Source organism: Sturnus vulgaris, chromosome 10 (assembly GCF_052056855.1).
Source record: "Sturnus vulgaris isolate bStuVul1 chromosome 10, bStuVul1.hap1, whole genome shotgun sequence".
NCBI classification, from domain to species: domain Eukaryota; kingdom Metazoa; phylum Chordata; class Aves; order Passeriformes; family Sturnidae; genus Sturnus; species Sturnus vulgaris.
In genome coordinates this window covers 15,067,417-15,085,036 of record NC_142252.1, presented here as the reverse complement: position 1 = coordinate 15,085,036, position 17,620 = coordinate 15,067,417, and the positions used below count along the sequence as shown (strand labels likewise).

Below are 17,620 nucleotides of genomic sequence, written 5' to 3'. Positions count from 1 at the left end.
GCAACTGAACCATTGCTTTGTGCTGCAGGTCCTGTTTGGTACCCTGTCAGTGCTGGGGATGCTCTGGGGCTAATCCTTCCAGCCTGGAATGGAAAGATGGAAAAGCTGCCTGTTCTGTGATCACTCTGGGTTAGGTGCTCTTTCTCCTGAGAGATGGATCCTCAGTCAACATCACCAGCACAAACTAGACACCCATGATGCTGGAGCCTGGAAGACAGTTTAGTTCTGTTTAAGTAGCATAATTTCATTTCAGGATTAAGCCCAATAGCACCCCAGAACTTTTAGATTAGTTACTGCCCTGCTAAAATAAAAAATTGAGTTCCTGGTGACCTGATGGTGAGACTGATATATTTTTTTTTTTTTTTTTTCCTGAGGACTGGTTCATAAAATAGGCCCCAAGGAAACAGGCCAGGAACACATGCTATTCAAAATAATTCCTCCAGAGACTAACTCATTTATTTTTCTCTTCCAAGGGTATTGTCAGGCTTGTGTACTTCAAAACAGATCTGGTACTGACAGTACAGATAAGTTAATGAAAGTCTGCAGAGTGTTTGGGGTTTTTGAATTTTTCCCCTTTAAACTAAGGGTATGATAAATTCTAATGAAACCCTATTTAAAATCTGGATTCTTTTTAACATCCCTTACTTGTAGTTCTGACGAGCTTTGCTAGCTTGTTCCACATCTTGAAGAACAGAGGATATTTTGAGTTGCTGTGTAGCAGCAGGAGAATGCACAAATCTTAAATTTCTGAAGAACCATGAGCTAGTTACTCATGCAGTGTCAGGAGAGTCATCTGTAATTCTTTTACTCGACAGAGTCCTGGGGAAACAGCTGGAGCATTGTGTACAATTTGCTGAGCACATTTCAGGGAAGATGTGGACAATGGGGAGATGCCAAAGGAGAACAGGGAGAACAATTGTAGATCTTAAAAGCATAACCTCAGACCAGGGAGGGCGGAAAAGCTGACTTAACCGTAATTAAAATAAAGTACAAAAAGAATTTTCAAAAAATGTAGAAAAACTCATGCAGAGAGGGAGAAGGACTCTGTTCTCCATAGCAATGGACATATGTTGGGAAATAATGCACTTAAATTGTAACAAGGAAGAATCATGTTGGATGCTTAGGAAACCTTCCCAGTGGTAGACATTGATGCAGTAGTTTGAAATATTTGGGAATGTCATGGGGCTCTTGTCACTAGAGGTTTTTAAGGTGAGGTTAGCCAAACATGTTAAAAATAACATACCTCATGCTCAGTTACCAGAAGTGACCAGTATTTGCTTAGAATTCTTTCTAATAACTGTGAAATGCATAATTCAAGCTTTTTGAATCATGGGAAACTTAGCCACCCTTATCATTGCAAACATTAGGATTTATAGTAGAGAAAAATCTGTTTTAAGCTAAACTACCTCCTCTATTGACTTGGATTGTGTTTGCAGATATCTCAGAGAATAAACCAGGCAAAGCTGCCCAAGGAGTTGAGGCCTGAGACCTCAGCTGAGATGGGTGCTTTGAAATCATGTAAGAGGAAGCAGAATTACTTAGCCAAAATGCAATTCTCATGATGTTTAGCCCACATTAACCCCAGAGGGAAATGTCAGCTGGTTTTCCCAACACTGATGCTTATTAGACCATGAAATATTTTTCCGCCTGGGAGATACTTAGAAGTGAATTGGACAAAGGGCTGGAAAATGTAGGGTCCTGTATGGTTTGGAGACAAGAAATTCCATTCAGTTGGGGCATCTGAACTGGGTTCAGTTTCCTATTTTGTCACTGTTTTATTATGTCCTTGCATTGCTTTATCGTCAGTTGGGAAGAGCAGGAAGTGCTGAGATACTGACTGGAGGGTCTGAAGTGGTGGAGGACCTAATCCTACTCCTGCTTTCATATATGCTGTATGTACAGTTTAGCAGCAGTTAAAGTTTATTGCAAAATTGCAGACCATCAATCAGTCTCAGGCACTCTAACAAAATGCTGATATCTCAACTAATTCCCTGCTGTTTTGTTTTTAGAATGCAGTGTGGCATCTGTAGCAGCTGTATGGGGGTCATTTCCATCACTCACCTGTACAAGAGGCAGCAGTGAAATGAGAATGGTGTCTTTGCTTGCATGTTGGTCTAATGTAAGTCTTGAACTCTCCTTTGGTCCAGGAGGTAGTGGTGCCTGTTCTTTTGCATTACCTATGGAGATCTCTTCAGGAACTTACCCAGAGCCCTGATCTAAGAGTATTTTTTCCAAATGACGTGCAGTCTGGTATGATCTGACTTTGTTTTTAATGCTTTTCAGAGAACAGCTTAAATTTTTGTTTGTTTTGCTTTTCTTTGTTTCTCATTATTCTGATGTAGAATACTCCACTCTGAAGCACACAGATTGATTGATTACTGTCATGGCTAACCAAGCAATGCTACTTAGCATGATTTTATCTTTCCAGATAGCAGCTGAGAAGCAGACCTGCAGGCTGGCTGTGACTTCTGAGTGTGCACCTAAACATACTCGAGCTCTGAAGATGTTTAAACAAAAGTCTTGATACACATGTCAAAAAAGATTGTTGTAATGTTCCAAATACTTCTGGATCATCATGTGCAATTGGAGGTCAGATTTAAAGGTATTGTTGGGGTTTCTTTTGTATATGGCTGGGAATAAAATGTAAATGGATTTGAAAAACTCTAAAATGTGGAAAAGTTATCTAACCAGGTTTATTCTTGTGTTCCCATTTGGGAAAGGCAAAAAGCCATGGAACTTACCAGAGCATCTTTTCTGTTTTTCTCTAGGTTTGTAGGTCCTGTACTCCTGAGTATCTGATCTTTGCCTGGTTTGTCTATCTTGTTTTTATCTTAGCTTCTCCCAGCTTCATTAGTCTGGCTTGTGTCTAATCAGTCTGTGTTGTCCTTCAACTTCTGGCTTTCTTACAAATCTGTGTAATGCAGAGATAGAAGCTGCTCCAGGAGGTTTTCTAGCTCAGCATGATGCCATACCAGTATTAACATCTGAATGTGTGACCTTGTTAGTTCAGTATATGCAAGGTAGGTATTTTTCTCTTGTCCAATGCACTGCTTATTACTAATGAGGTGTGCTGTGTAAAACAGTGCCATTAAATTTCTCCCAGCTGGAAGCCTCACTTTGATGCTAACTTACCCATTATAGGATCTGGGGAGAGCTTGAGCCATGGCTTAGAATACAATTTGGTAACAAATGGTTTTGTAGCTAGGCACTAATGCTCTATGACACCCTATAGCCGTTGTATCAACAGCTCATGAGCAAAATCCTAAATTTGTGTAGTAAGTGCAAGGATCCTTCTTTGTGTCATGGTTTGTTTCTTGTGGGACTTGCTGGAAACAGAATGAAGTCTGCTATTTCCAAAACCATCAGGGAGAAATTAATGAATCAACACAGTAAATAACTCACTGCTTATTTCCTGAAACAAAGAGCACCTGTGACATCCAAGGGTTAGCTGCCTGGCAGGAGGCTGGTGGCACTTTTAGGTGTATAGGAATGTTGGGACTGGTTAGAGCTAGGGACAAGTGGATACACAGAACCAAGTGTGTGGTTTGGGCTATGAGACCTCTTTGTCAGGTGTTGGTGCCTCTTCAATGCCTCTTTCTGTTCCTTGATAATAAAGCCCATGTTTGTGTGGGATCTGACCTCAGGGGAGGTCAATGCCTCTCCTGCTGAGGAAAGCCAAGTCACACTCCTTTCAATCCTGTTTGCTGTTGCTTGCAAGGCTGTTTCTATTTGTGTTGTCCTTTGGGTGTGATGCCTGCAAGCTTGGTTTTGCCTTAAGCTTGGTTTGTTTGGTGAGAGAAGGAAGGCCTGTTTGTTGGGTATGTTCTCTTCCAAACTTCAACTTTTGCCAGCTTAGTCCCAGCCCTCAGGCTAAAGACACACGTGTGAAGTGAGGTGAGCTATAAAAAGAAAAACACTCAAAAACCCCCAAACACATGGAGTGGGCTTGTGAATGGGGGAGAGGAGGAGGTTTGCTGCTGATTCTGGATTGTGTGGAAGGCAATGAGGGTCTGGACCTGTGTTTCACAAGCCAGGGTATCCTGAGGCTCAGTGTGCACCTACTGACAGTGCTGCAGCAGGTAGCTGGAGAGCAGGGTCTCTCATCTAGTAGCCCTCTGGCTATGCCTGGGGCGGGAGAGGCTGCTTTTCTCCTTGTTTTTAAGGATTTAGTCTGCCTAGAGCAGAATAAATAGTGTGGGATCTACCCCACACTGCCCTCCCCGCCTCCCTGAGCAGGCTGAGAGTCTGCAGCTTTCTTGTTAAACAGGTTTAGGGTCACCCTTGAAATACATCTCAGGCTGGAACTGTAGCCTTTGCACGTGCATGATATTGCTTCTCTGCAGAGAGGGAGCACTCATGGACTATATCAACAATATGTTGATATGGTATGGACTGGTAAAACAAGTGCTTTTCCTTCTTGGAGGCTTTAGATATTACAGGGATGAGTCTGTGTCAACTTTGAGTGGATTTGGGAGGAGGGTTATCTAAATGCCAGTTTCTTTTCTGGAGAAGTGGAAGTTGCTTAAGCAGCTGGTGACTCAGCTTCTCTGGCTGTAGGATGCAGATGAGAAATGTTGGCTTTCCAGATAATGAATAAGATTTTTCCCATTTGGGACATACTTTGCAAAATGTAGGGCGTTAAAAACGGTGAAGGTCAATGAGTAAACTCATATTTAGCCTTAGATCCTCTATAAGATGATATAGCCATGTTGTAACCTTCAGTCTGATGGCCCAGAACAAGATAGTGAGGTGATGAGGTTGTTGAACAGCAAAAAAGGATGAGCACAGAACTGCTTCTTCCACAAAAATTTTTAATATACAATTATATAAAGAGAAGCTTTGGGAGATACAGCTAAGGTGCTCACAAATGTCCTAGTGATGTTTTGGGAGTCACTGTATTATGACAGACTTTAAAATGTTTGGGTGGTAGGAGCTGAATTACAGACTGGGGAAGTGGCTTTTACTTTCTAGTGGAACATGGATTCCCTGCAGCAAGGTCTTTGCTCCACTCTTGTGTAATAATGGTTTTCCCTTTGAAGACTTGCATTTAATGGCAATCTTCAACAAATGCTGAAGCAGAAACAGCTCTCTGAACAGAAATTTTGGGTGAGATGCCAGAGGAATGAGCAGAGTTAATTCCAGTGAGTCCCTTCCCAACTCTGTGGCGTGTAGTTGGGCTCAGTGGTGAATTCTCACCACAAATCTAGAAATACTTTGTAAGATGCCCTACAGAGCTGTTCTCTGAGTGACCTTGCTGTGCTAGGTCACTGCTACCCACTGATGCCAAACCATGAGTGGGGTTTAGTGGATGGGAGAGGGAGGTAATGTGGAAATGGGATGTTTGCCCGTTGGACCACTCTTGGTCATGGAACGCTGCTGCCAGGACATTGCCAAGGTGACATGGGAAAGTATTTTGTTGATCGTTTAAGCAGATGAATTATTGCTGTGTCTTTCCAAAATGGTGTTTCATTTTTGCACTTTTTTCCTGAATAAAGCTGTCCTTGTTTCCTACCAGGTTGTGCACTGGCATGTGGAGGAACTGTGCCTGGCTAATGTTGCCAGAGATGAAGCGATCCCAGAAGAGCAGGCAGGTATATGGGGATGGTGATCGTGGTACTCTGTATTTGTAAAAGGGAAATTGTGTAAATCCATACACCAGGGATGCTGACATCTCCTGACAAAGATCTTATAAACCCCAGCAGTCATCCTGAAGGCAAGAATTCATGCTGCTTGGTCTGCCAGCCATACTGGCTGCCTCCAAAGTTATGCATGCTTTCCCTTGTAAAATATTTTCAGTGGGCTGTTTTTCCAGGACAGTTTTGCTTACCATCTTCTCCATCCTCCCTATCTGCAGAGTAATTTTTTAGACCAAGAGAAGGGGAGAGGATGTTGTTTATAGCAATCAGTGTTATAAACATGCCCTGTATGGTTATTTTGGAATGTTAACTGTTCTCACTGTCACTCTGTAGAGTGACTTAGCTCCCTAGAAGTGTTTCTAGTTTTGTTCCCAGGAATAGGACAGTCTTGTCTTTCACTCAGCTTCCCTGCTAAGTTGAGGAGAAAGGAAATGGAAGTTGAAGCAAGGATTCACTGTGATCATGACTCCTTGCTTCCTCATCCTAGCTCAACACAGAGCAGCTCTGCTTTAACACTGCTGGCAAAATTACACTCCTGCCACTCTTCTTCCTTGACTCCCTGGCAGGGTAATGCCAGGAATCCCCTGCTACCTGTGCAGCTGTGGGGTGACACAAGCACAGCTTTGTGTTCAATGTGCCATTTAGAAGCTGTTTTCTCTTTGCTGATGATCAGAGCAAAATCTGTCTCCTTGTTTACAAGGATGCAATTGTAAGATGATCAGAAAAGCTGAGTTTCTGAGGCTGCTACTTATTCTAAATACTGAAATGGATTCCTGCACCAGCAGGAAGAATCTCATAATACATAGATAGACCTTCTAATCTGTTCTGCATTAGCAAATGAGAGTCAGTCCAAGCAGCAATAATGAAAGTTTGTCTGATAGAAAGCTGTCAAGATCCTTTTAGCTACATTTGGTGATGTAAGTTGGGCTGAGTGCTGTCCTGCTGAGCTCTCAGGCACAGAGGTTTGACCCAGATGGGGACTGCAGATCCCTGTGTGCAGCATTCCCAGCCCTGCCTGGGAGAGTTGACAGATGTGCTGGGCTGAGCTGTTCCAGTGCTGCCTCCTTCAGTGTGGTGAGGACCATAAAAGGTGATATCTTCGTCAGAAATCCCAGATGTTGTCTCTAGCACTGAGGGGAGAGCCACTAGCTTTGGGCTTTGAGCACATACTCAGACTTTCTGAAGTTAGTGCCTGAGAACTTTTTGATTCATGTGTGGGCACCTGGATTTGGAGTCTCTCTGACTGAGGCTGCTTTCCTGTTGCTGTCTGGGCACAGTCCACGACTTCTGTAGGTCTTTTCTCAAATGGCATCTACCTTTTCCCATTTCTCGTGGGACTCCTCATCCTGCTACTGATTGCCTGGTTTCTATCCTGCTGTTTTCTCCATAGTTCCATGGTCTTTCCCTTGTACAGAGGGATAAGAGTTACAGTGGTGAGCTTCCTTGAGAAGCAGAGGCTGGATGAAGGAGAAAAATTTTAAGGCCTCTGGTCTCTTAATGTGCCTGGACAGAGTTCAATTTTGTGGCATCTGTGGGATGTCTGGGCCCACATGGCTGTTTTTGTGGGCTTTAGAGTTCTTTATGTGATTTCTCTATTTTCAGGATTATTTTCTGCACCCTTCCTATTGCTGTTGTTTCATCTGTTGCTTTCTGGTGTGTGGATGTAAATGTTTGTGTGTGAAGTAAATGTATATGTGCTTAAGGTGTTGATTGCAAAAAAAACCCTGGTTTTTTTTGTCAGTGGAGTAAATTATATGTCCATGTTCAGCTCTTCAGGAAGTATTGTCAGTGGGAGTGTGGAGTCTCCTGGTCTCTTCTAACTCTCTGACCTTACTTAAATTCCCTGAGTTCTCAGCAAACTAAGATTAATTGAATGCCTTTACACATTCAGTGGAAGCTCATGCTGCAGTGACCTTACTGATTGACACTGACAAGAGCAGGAAGAATTCTACTTTTTAGCTTGTACAGAAACAGCTTTCCATCACAGTGTTGGGAACAGGTCTTGTCCCACGGGGAAGGAATATGTTGGTGTGCAGAAGGAGGTGCTATTTTTTTCAGCTTTTTTGGAGGTTTGACTAGCAAATATATGCTTGGAAGAACCTAGCAAATTAACTGTCAGTAGATAATAGATGAAATAGCATAGTGTCTGGTGTCTTTAAATGTGTTTGTTTTCAGTGCAGATGCTGTACTGTAGTTTGAAGTGTCTTCTCTTGGCCTGATTTCTTCAAGAGAAGGAAGTATTGGCTAAAGAGAAGGTGAGGTGTTTGATTAGCTATTAGGCTGGAGCTCAGGAGATTTTAGGTGTGTTTTTGGGTAGGCTATCAATGGCACATGACCACAGGCAAGCCATGAAACATGTCTATGACCTTGTCTTATTTACTTGAATCTTAAGCTCCTTGGAACAGAGTCTGACACTGCTGACTGTTTGCAGAATATAGTGCAGTGAATTTGCTTTCTGGGCCAAACCTTTGTACACTGCTGCTCTGCAAGCACTAGCTCAAGCTCATCTGTTTCAAGTGTTATTAGCCTGCAGAAATCCATAACCTCTCCTGGAGCTTCCTTTGCACCCAGCTGCATGTTTGGAAGGACTGTGCACCTAGACATTAGCAGAGGAGCTGAGAGGCTGCATCCCATTATTGTTTAAGTAGTTGTGCACTTTGCTTTTGATGTGTGTTGCCAGTGCTGGCTGCCCTTTGCCAGTGTCATAAGCAAAGCAGCCATTGCTCATCTAGGTAATGTGTTGTGTCCTTACAAAGTCATTGGCACAGGTTTCCCTGGCACTTACTGGGTTTTACCTCGGTGCCAGGTTCCCTCTGTCACCTCGATGGGTTGCAGTAACAGCCAGCAGTAATGCTCTCCACAGTGCTGATCCTCTCCTGAGCCCAAGTCCTCTGGGGCGTGTCCTTATGGGTCTTTATCACTTGTCCCCAGAGTCTTGTGACATCGCCATCACTTACACTACATTGTTTTAAAACGTTCCTCCTGCCTTACCTTGCTCTGCCAATCCGTCTCTGTCTGCCTTGCCTGTCCAGGCTGTAAACCTTTGGACAAAGGGCTTAGCTGTGTCACTCCTGCTGCACTCTGTCATAGCTCTTCACTTGGTGGAGAGTAGCCCCTGAACTTTTACTGGCAGAACAGCTTTGATTATATTAGGCAGCTAAGGTCTTCAGTGCAACCTCTAAGCACAGTAGTAATATACATAGTAATTTTGGTAGCTGTGTATGTTCTGAGACCTCATAATAACCAGACTGGAGCAGGTCATATTTTGTCTTTTTCCTAAGTGAATATTTTGATGGATGCAATGGAGTGTCTTTTCCCTGAGTGTATATTTTGATGGCTGCAGTGTGCTTGTCCTATTAAAATAGTTTCTATTATGAGATTTCCTATTTGGAGAACTGATTACAGATGCAATCCCATATAACATTAAGTTCCACTCTTCTGATCCTACTGTAGTTATCCTGTTATGGGCCCAAGAGTGCTAAAGCTTGTTTCCATGTATTTTTCCTTTCCTCAGTAAAAAGCAACATAAATACCTGGTAATCTGATGTTTGACCCTGTGCAGTACAAATCCAGCATTAGCCCACTGGCTACTGCACTTAACAATATTGTTTCTGGAGTAACACACAGTCTGGCAGAATCCAAACTTGCAGCAGCCCAGCACTGAGTGCAACCACTGCTGGATCCTTGAAGTTGCCTTAAAGACATGATAACACTGGGAAAAATACCAACCAAGGCACAGAATGAGAGCTGGTCTCATGGGAATCACTTCTACATCAGTCTGTGGGTGATCATAAAGGATTAAGAAGTTATGCTGACCAGAGAAGAGAAAATCTGTTGTGTGTGCTAAGGAAATTGCTGCCTCAGTCTGGGACATCTAAATTCAGTTTTGTCATTCGAGGTGAGTTAAAGAGGAGACCCACAAACTCTGGTATCTGAGTAAGGCCATGACAGCTGTGTTGTGCTCATGCCTACCAGACACTTGCTAAAACTACCTCCTCTTGACCTTCTGATCTGTATTTTAGCTTCTTCTATCCTAGATGTGCCTGAAGCACATTCAAAGTGCTGGATATCCAGGCACATGTCCAGTCACATTCACTTCTGGCTGAATTGTGATCCAGAACGGTGTTTACTTGTGAGGGATGAAGCAGGACAGCCTGATTACTGCTGGGAGTTGAATTTAGGTGTGCAGGCTCTGATAACCCAAGCTGGAAGCTGGCCAAGGGACGCTAAGGTGAACTGCTTTTGGGTGAAGTGGTGTAATATCTCTGACCAGAGGGATGAGGCTTTGTTTCCCTTAAACTGTTCTTGGGTTTGCAGTTTTTTCTTGGGAGAGGCAGAGGGAGAGCACCACTTTATTAAGCAAAGGCTCCGGGGGAGCAGAAAGGAGGTACTTTTCTCAAAACCTTGACGTGTAGCACAATTGTTCTCAGCTGTCTCATGCCAGCAGTACAGAGCCTCCCTGCTGGCATTCCCCCTTCCATCAGTGTCAGTCGGTCTTACTGAGGCTCAGTTCAGCCCTTAAACTGCGTTTTTCCCGCAGCTTCGCTCCCAGCTGGCTCTGGCTGTGCTCTGCTCCCGCCCGGAGCCGTGTCCCGGAGCCTTCAGCACCGGGAGAGCTCCAGCGGGACATCCCTGGCGGGGCAGGGGACAGGCAGCCCATGGCATCCCCATGGCAGGTGGGGATGCTCGCTAATTACTTCCCATTCAATGCATTTTAAATAATTCAGTTCAGATTAGGGTTTATGCTCTGCCTGGCTCCGTGCTGGCTCTCCAGCTCAGGCTGGAGCATTGGACTTTGGGAGCAGTGATGGTGTTCCTTGACCTCCCCAGCTGTACTCTGCACAAGCACTGCCTGTGCCAATCCAAGCCTGGGCATGTTTCCTGCTACTTTGCTCAAAGACTTTCTGAATTGGAATTGGGTTTTGCCTTAGTTTTGCACTTCACTGCATTGTGTGCAGCACAGATCTGCCCTTAGAAGGGGAGGATCTTCTCCCGCCTAGAAGGATCCTTTAAAAAAGAGATTTCACAAAAATGAGAATAAGGCAGAATTTTCAGGGCAGAGAAACCCTTATTCCAGAAGCTAAAGGCAGGATCATAGAAAACATGAAGTGGTGAATATGAGCAGGCAACAAAAACTTCAGATACTGTGACTAGGTAAAGCAAAATTATTTTTGGCCCTTGTCATGTATTTGGAGCAGAACTCCCTTTCTGTCGATGTGAAACAGAATGCCATGAGGTTTTAAGTTCTCCATGTGACCAGATGGGGTTTGCCGCAACAATAGGGTTTCTGCTTGGTTTTGGGAAGGGCAGCAGTTTTGCTGGCATGACAAAAGGCTATGTGTGATAAAATAAGGAACCTTTTTTTCTCCAGCACATCTGATTTATGAAACTGCTGGAAATCAAAATTTCTTTGCCATTTGGATAATTTTTTTATTCCTCCAAACTGTACTGGATGTTCTTCACATATTAATTTGTGGATTACAGAATGTTCTAGGCAAAACATCAGTGGGACAGTAAAATGTTAATACAAGAGTTCAGCTGACATAAAATAAAACCACAGTGTTCTTCTATCCTGCTTAATAATGACTCAAGTGAAATGGGGACAGTTGTGTGGTCTAGTGGCTAGTGAGGGGTGTGGTCCTCTGGATTCCTGGAGCTGCTTCCCAGCTCTTCTTTCCCATGCTGGGTGACCTTAAACAAGTTTACCCCTTGTAAATTGGAGCCTGATGTCTGGCTAGGAAGGCTTATTAGGAAACTTAATTTTTGAGAGAGCATTTTGGGAACTTGAGATGACAGGTGCTAAATAAAGACACTTCTCTCTATTAAGTAGCTCTAAGAAAACACACTTGGATTCCAATTTTGTGACACTTGTACTTTGGGAACTCATCTTTTGGCTTTTTATGAATTGAACACTCTTTATCTGGATGACAAACGTGGATACTCCTGACCGTTTTGCTGGAATGATTGTTCCAATTGTCAGCACTTTGGTTTAATGGCATCAAAAGAACAATGGTTTAATTTCCACGTCAGCAAATTATTCTGGATTTAAACAGAACTGTGGCAGTGGTCACAAGACCAGCAAAAGGTGCCCCAGAGCCAGGAAGTTAAATTGATTGTAAATGGCAGTAAAAGCACACTGGCTGAGCTCTGCTTTCTGAGCTGAGTGTAAGGTATCTGGGGAAAAGCAAAGCAAACAGTAGGAAAAACTGTGTTGCAGAAAATGAAGACTGGACATGCATGAGACAAGGATTGTCCTCCAGAATGCCACTGTTAGATCCCTTAGGCTAATTCTGCAGAGATGTATCTCTTGAAAGGGGGCAGCAGACATCCTCATGCCTCAGACTGCTTATGATGAAATTTAGTGAATTTCCAAAGTGCTGAGATGCTGTTATAATAGAGACTATACAGGTAGAAAGAACAAACTGTGGAGTGGATTCCTGGCTGAAGGATCTTCATGCAAGTTTCATCCTAATTAATTTGTTTCTCTAACTTAAATCTTTAAACAAAGAAAACTTTTTACTCATCAGCCTAGTTTGCCTCTTCCAATCCCCACCACTGAGGGAGCTCAGGTCTGAATGGCTGATTAGAACTTCCCCAGCAATGTGCATAGAGGGTCTGACTGCTTCTAAACAGTGAAGTGTGAGATGAAGTCTTAGGGAAGAAAGTCTGGCATGCTTAGTGTTTGCCCTAGAGTTTTGCCATTGGATTTTGCTGGAAGTGGACCAAGCTGTTACTTTGAATGTACTCACAATCAATTAATTTCAAGCTGCATCCCCATCTGTAGCCAGAACAAATCAAGCTTTTTCTGTTCCTCCCCCAAATGCATAAGGTGACATCATATTGTTGGGTAGATGTCACTTTCTTGTCCAGCCAGCAGTTTGTCCTGGCCTGAAGTTGGGTAGCAATTCTCTGCACAGTGTGTACTGTACTGCACAGGATACTTGGAGAGCATGCCTTGCATTTGCAAGTAGTTGCTACGTATTTACCTAGCAAAGAAGTAAGGATTTCTGATCTGTGTGTGCTAGGCAGACAAAGGCAGGCTTGTGGCCAATTTAGATCTTGAGCCCTCTTTGCATTGAAAACTACTCTTTTGCAGGCAGTTGTTCCTGCACTAAGATTTAGGCACTACTTACCTGCAAGGAACCATTTACAAATGAAGGTTTGTGCATAGCAGGCCAGTCAGCCTGTATAAACCTCTTGGCTGTGAGAAACTGATGTGGATCAGAAAGTCCAAGTCACACTGGAATAGAAAAAGAATGTTGTGATCTAGTGTGCCCACTAATGAGTTCCTCATATAATATAACAATACATCTCTTGCAGAGGTGAGAGTTGATTTGCACCCATCTCTCTTTAAAATCTATGTCATAAACAGGGCCCCACTTTCTTGTTTCTCCAATGAAAATAGAAATTAGCTTTCTAAAAGACTTTTTGGAGTTCTAGTCCCTTGAAGAAAAACATCAAGATGTCAGGACTACCAGAAGAAGGGACACAAGTGCAGTGATTCACCTAAAGTCTTTTATGATTAGAAGCAGCCATGACTTCCTACATGTCAATCCAGTTTATTTCATGGGGCAACTGCTACTGATTCAGCTGTGCCCTGATCTTTACTCTACCCAAGCTGGAGAATCAGTAAGGAGCAGAGCTAGGTTTAGCACCATCACAGTAAGAAAAGGTGACGAGATGTGGTTTTGTGACTGATTATCATGGTCTAATGTGTAACCAGTGAGAAAAGCAGAGTGCAGAGGAGGCAGGGATAGGTGTGTTGAGCCTGGTTGCTTCTGGAGCAGCTCTCCTCTGCTGTAGGAATCCAGCAGCAAGTTCAGCCAGAGCAACTGGACAAGTAATCCCCTTGATAGCAGGGCTTTGGTGCATCTTTGGTACTAGCCGTGACCCAGTGGGTGCAAATACTCCTGGGGAAGGAATGTCTGCTGAGCCCACTGTGCCTCAAGCTGCTCCTTCTTCCTCCTGTCCTATCCCTCACCACTGAGCTAAGAGATGAGCTCTGCTTCTGGGTAATCTGAGGAAAGGAGAGCCCCTAAGAAACACAACTCTTCCTGTTCTTAATGCCTACCATTCTATAGCGAGGCAATGACTGGGCCCTGGACACTTTCTCCAGGATCAAACAGTGAAGAGAGAGCTGTTGTCCCCTTCCAAACCTGACCAAGGTTTTACGAAGTCCACGGGAGCTCTCCTATGCAAACACAGTCTGAGTAGTTCACATTAATGCACCAATTTATAATATCTAACAGAAATTCCCAGTAGCCTGGGACTCTGCTACAGACAGACATGTTACAATTTTGCTGATGTGGAATTAATTATAGAATTATTTAGACAGCTAGTGATAGGGTTTTGACTCTCAAATCTGTGCGTTCCTATGTCTATCCTCCATAGCCATTATTTAGAAAAATTTCTCATTCCAAACAAAAAATAATTTTGGGAAAGACACATTCTCAACTCAGCTATGAAATGTCATCTTTGTGGTGATGATGATTATGGGATGCAGTAAATGCATGCATAATTATTCTCACTGCTCACAGAGCAGCAGATAGGCCCATTTCCTGCCTCCTGAAATATATAACCAAACACTTTCCTCATGCTGTCTGCTCTGTGAATTTTCATGAGCTTGTTCCCTAGGGCTTGTTGTGAAATTATTCTAATTTTTTGAAGTAGGGGGAAAAAAATGAAATAGTTCTGTTGGAAATGGCATTCATTTGTCTATGAAGTCATTACAGCTGTTTCTCTCTTGAAGGCACAAGAAGAGGAATTCCTGATTTACTTTTTTTAAGATAGGGAGGTGGAAAGCAGTTTGATAGTAAGAATGCAGTGAATTTTGGAAGCAGTTCTTGAAGTGCTTTTCTATTATGAGTGAGGGAATGCAGAAGAAGGATAATAAAGAGTATTTTCTGACTTTCAGAGGTATAGCTTGGTCTGTGTCAATAGTTATAACTATCTTGGCATAGGGTAATTTATTAGATGCAAAGGGTTGTGTTTGACAGCCTGAACTTGAGTCACATAAGGGAAGGCCCAGCAGAATATGTAATGCATATGTTCATGTAGTATAATGAAAAATACCCTTCTGAACTATTTTCCATTATAAATTAAAATTACTTAACAAAACATGCTTTTTCTCCCTGTCTTTTAGCAACAAACAAAAGCTCCAATGTGCAGTCTAAAATTGCTCATCAAGGGGAGAGACCAGGCTAGGATTTAGTAAATGGCTTTATATTTTTTTTTTTAAATAAAGCAATTAGTTCTAAAGGGAACATGTCATATTCAGTACATTGCTAAGGTAGAACAGTCATTGTGCTTTCTGGCACTCCATCAAACTGCTCCTTGTGCATAGTTATTGGAGAAAGTGCATTTACACGTTCTGTCAACGTCCAGTGCCGGGAAGAGGTTTCTTAAATAACAAGACACAGGCTATTATGTGCATTAGCTTTATTATTTTTTCAAAAGTGTCTTAGCCTTTGGGGACTGAAGGTACTTAATAATATGTTGCAATTACAGTGTGCCAATGTGTTGTCGTCATATCTCAGGTGCTTGACAATCAAACGAGTGTAGATTAACCTTTAGCTGTCCATTGAATTTCCAGCCTAGCTGCTTTTATGTCTCGAGCTTGTGATGTGTCCACAGTGCAGCAAAGCCCAACATACATCTGTAGTCTTGGAGCATTGCCAGAGGCTATCCCAGGAGGAATGTCCTCTGCCACCCCCAGGTATGCCTAGCCCGCTTAGGAGATACGAGCTCCATGCTGTTGGTTTGGATGGCCTGTGACCTGAGCAGAGGTGTAGGGTGCTCTGGAGATGGAGCACAATCAGCCAGCTTGCCCCAGGAAAGCCTGTGTTTGTGAGGGTGTTGTGATTTAACCCCACCTGGCAGTGAAGTAACACACAGCCACTCACTTCCCTGGCCCTGGTGGAGAGGAGAACAGAAGAAAAAGCAATGTAAACCCGATGGGTTGAGGTAAGAGCAGTTGAACAACAGAGGTGGTATCTGCTAGCCTACTCAGACAGCAACAAGCTGAGAGTGAAGTCCCAAGCCAGAGAATTCAACAAGGGGAGTTGAACTAGTGGTGTAGATGAAAACTGAAGTCAAGTGTCTCATGGACAGAGCTGTTCAGTCCTTGAATCAGGGCAATATGAAATGAGTTCTGCATTGTGGATTTTCTGTTTCTTTTCCTCCTCCAGCGCCCTTGGTATCGAAAAAGCTCCTAGAATGGATGTCAAGGAGTTTTTCTGTTGAAGCATGGCAGGTACCTCACCTTTAAGCCAGAGAAAAGATCCATTTTGGGTTGCTCTCTGATAGATATCCAGGTACAACTTGTCATTATTTGCACTCTGTATTTTGTAGCTGTCTGGGTGTGGACAGAAGGAGGCAAAGGAGAAAGCTGCTGTCTGTAGGTACCAAACAGCAAGAGCCCAAAGCAGATAGCCTTTGTTTGCTGGACAATATAAGACCTTTGTAGGTGGTGTGTAGGGTTTGTTATTTTTTCCAATTTTTGATTTAATTTTCCTTTGGACTATGACAGCAACTCAGAGGGAAAGTTTGGATATGCAAGAAATTCAAGGAAATTTTAAAGACTAGGTGCAGAGGCCAAGTAAAAACTCTGAAGTATTAATTGAGTTACAGCTCTTAACATGGTGCCTGCTTAGTAAATGAGCTAAAAGAACATGAATTCTAGAGTGGCAGGCGTACTTTTTTTTAGTGAAATTTTTTGCTTGGTTGGTTGGTTGATTGGGTTTTTTGTTTATTTGTTTAATTCTGAAAAAAAAGTTGTCTCCTGCTGGGGAAGCTTGGCTGGCACCCAGATTAATCCTACTCTAATCTTTAGAGTGACTTTCTCTGTGCAGTGTGAAATGAGGTGATGTGATGCTGCAGTAGACAAGCTGCAATACCTTGTCCAGGGCAGAACTGCTCTCATTTGAGTCAAACTTTGCATCTGCAGTTAAGTCAACACTTGAACTCAGGCCATGGATGTTTCCTTTATATAGCAAGAGTATGTAATTCTTCTCTGTGGTGCAGGCCATTCAGCAGACTGTCAGTCTTTACAGCATTGCATTACAGGTAGAGATGTCAGGATCACCAACAAAGTTAAGGCTTTTCCATAAAATCCAGTGTTTGTAAGAGCTCCCAGGTTGCAGACTTTAACTGCTTCAGCTGATGCCTACTGTGCAAAAGGTCATTCTTCTCTCTCATTTTGGTCTTGGTTTTGTTTTTTCTTTCTTTGTGTTTTGGAAAGTTCCAGTTAGAGTGGTTCAGCTGTTTTGGAGAAGGAGACTGGAAATTGTTTGCTAACAACAAAAATAAGCTTAATTGTCCTCCTCAAGTTCCATATTTTAGAGCAGGATGTTTGACTGTAGAGGACAAAATTCATGGAATCCTAATAGCATTAAGGAGATTTCTTGCATGACATACCTATGGGAGGCTGTATGCTGCCAAATTATACATTTCTGCTTTCAAAAAAAAAAAAAAAGGCAATTTCATTGTGTTCATTGTCTGCCAGTTATAATCCTCCTGATATTTCCCCTGCTGGGATGGGAATATGGGTGAGGCTGAACAGGTTGGTCTTGGGTGTTGTTGCTCCCAGATGAAGATGCTTATTGTGGAGCCAGGCTCTATGAAATATGAAATGTCAATCAGATGGACATGGCCAGGGCCTGGCAGATATTCTCAACCACGGGATTCTGAATTTCAGGCCCTTTTTCCAAAGTGTGGAAAATGCTTATCTTAATATATTTGCTTCTAAAAAAATTAACATGGGCTATACAATTCTCTTTTCTAGTGTATGTATTACCAAAACCCCACCCTTTTATGATGATGTTAGATGCATCTTCCCTAAGTCTAAGGAAAGCCCTTCTGTAGACTCATGTTCTGGCAGAAACAAGAGTTATGCTGCTGGTATTGGTATGAACAGGGGAGTCTCCAGGGTCATTGGTTTCTTTCCCTGGTTTAGCTGCTCAGATCAAACCTGTAAATCCTACAGT

At 42.9% G+C, this 17,620-nt stretch overlaps 1 long non-coding RNA gene across 4 annotated transcripts in view; it reads left to right on the top strand.

Annotated features, from left to right (window-relative positions):
• Positions 1–17,620, top strand: part of LOC106850397 (uncharacterized) — a 79,980-nt gene that overhangs the window by 16,672 nt on the left and 45,688 nt on the right. For all 4 annotated transcript variants that reach the window (XR_015805747.1, XR_015805744.1, XR_015805746.1 and 1 more), the window contains 3 exons: positions 2,010–2,119; positions 2,429–2,602; positions 5,516–5,591. This is a non-coding gene — a long non-coding RNA (uncharacterized LOC106850397). The remainder of the gene's footprint in view (positions 1–2,009; positions 2,120–2,428; positions 2,603–5,515; positions 5,592–17,620) is intronic.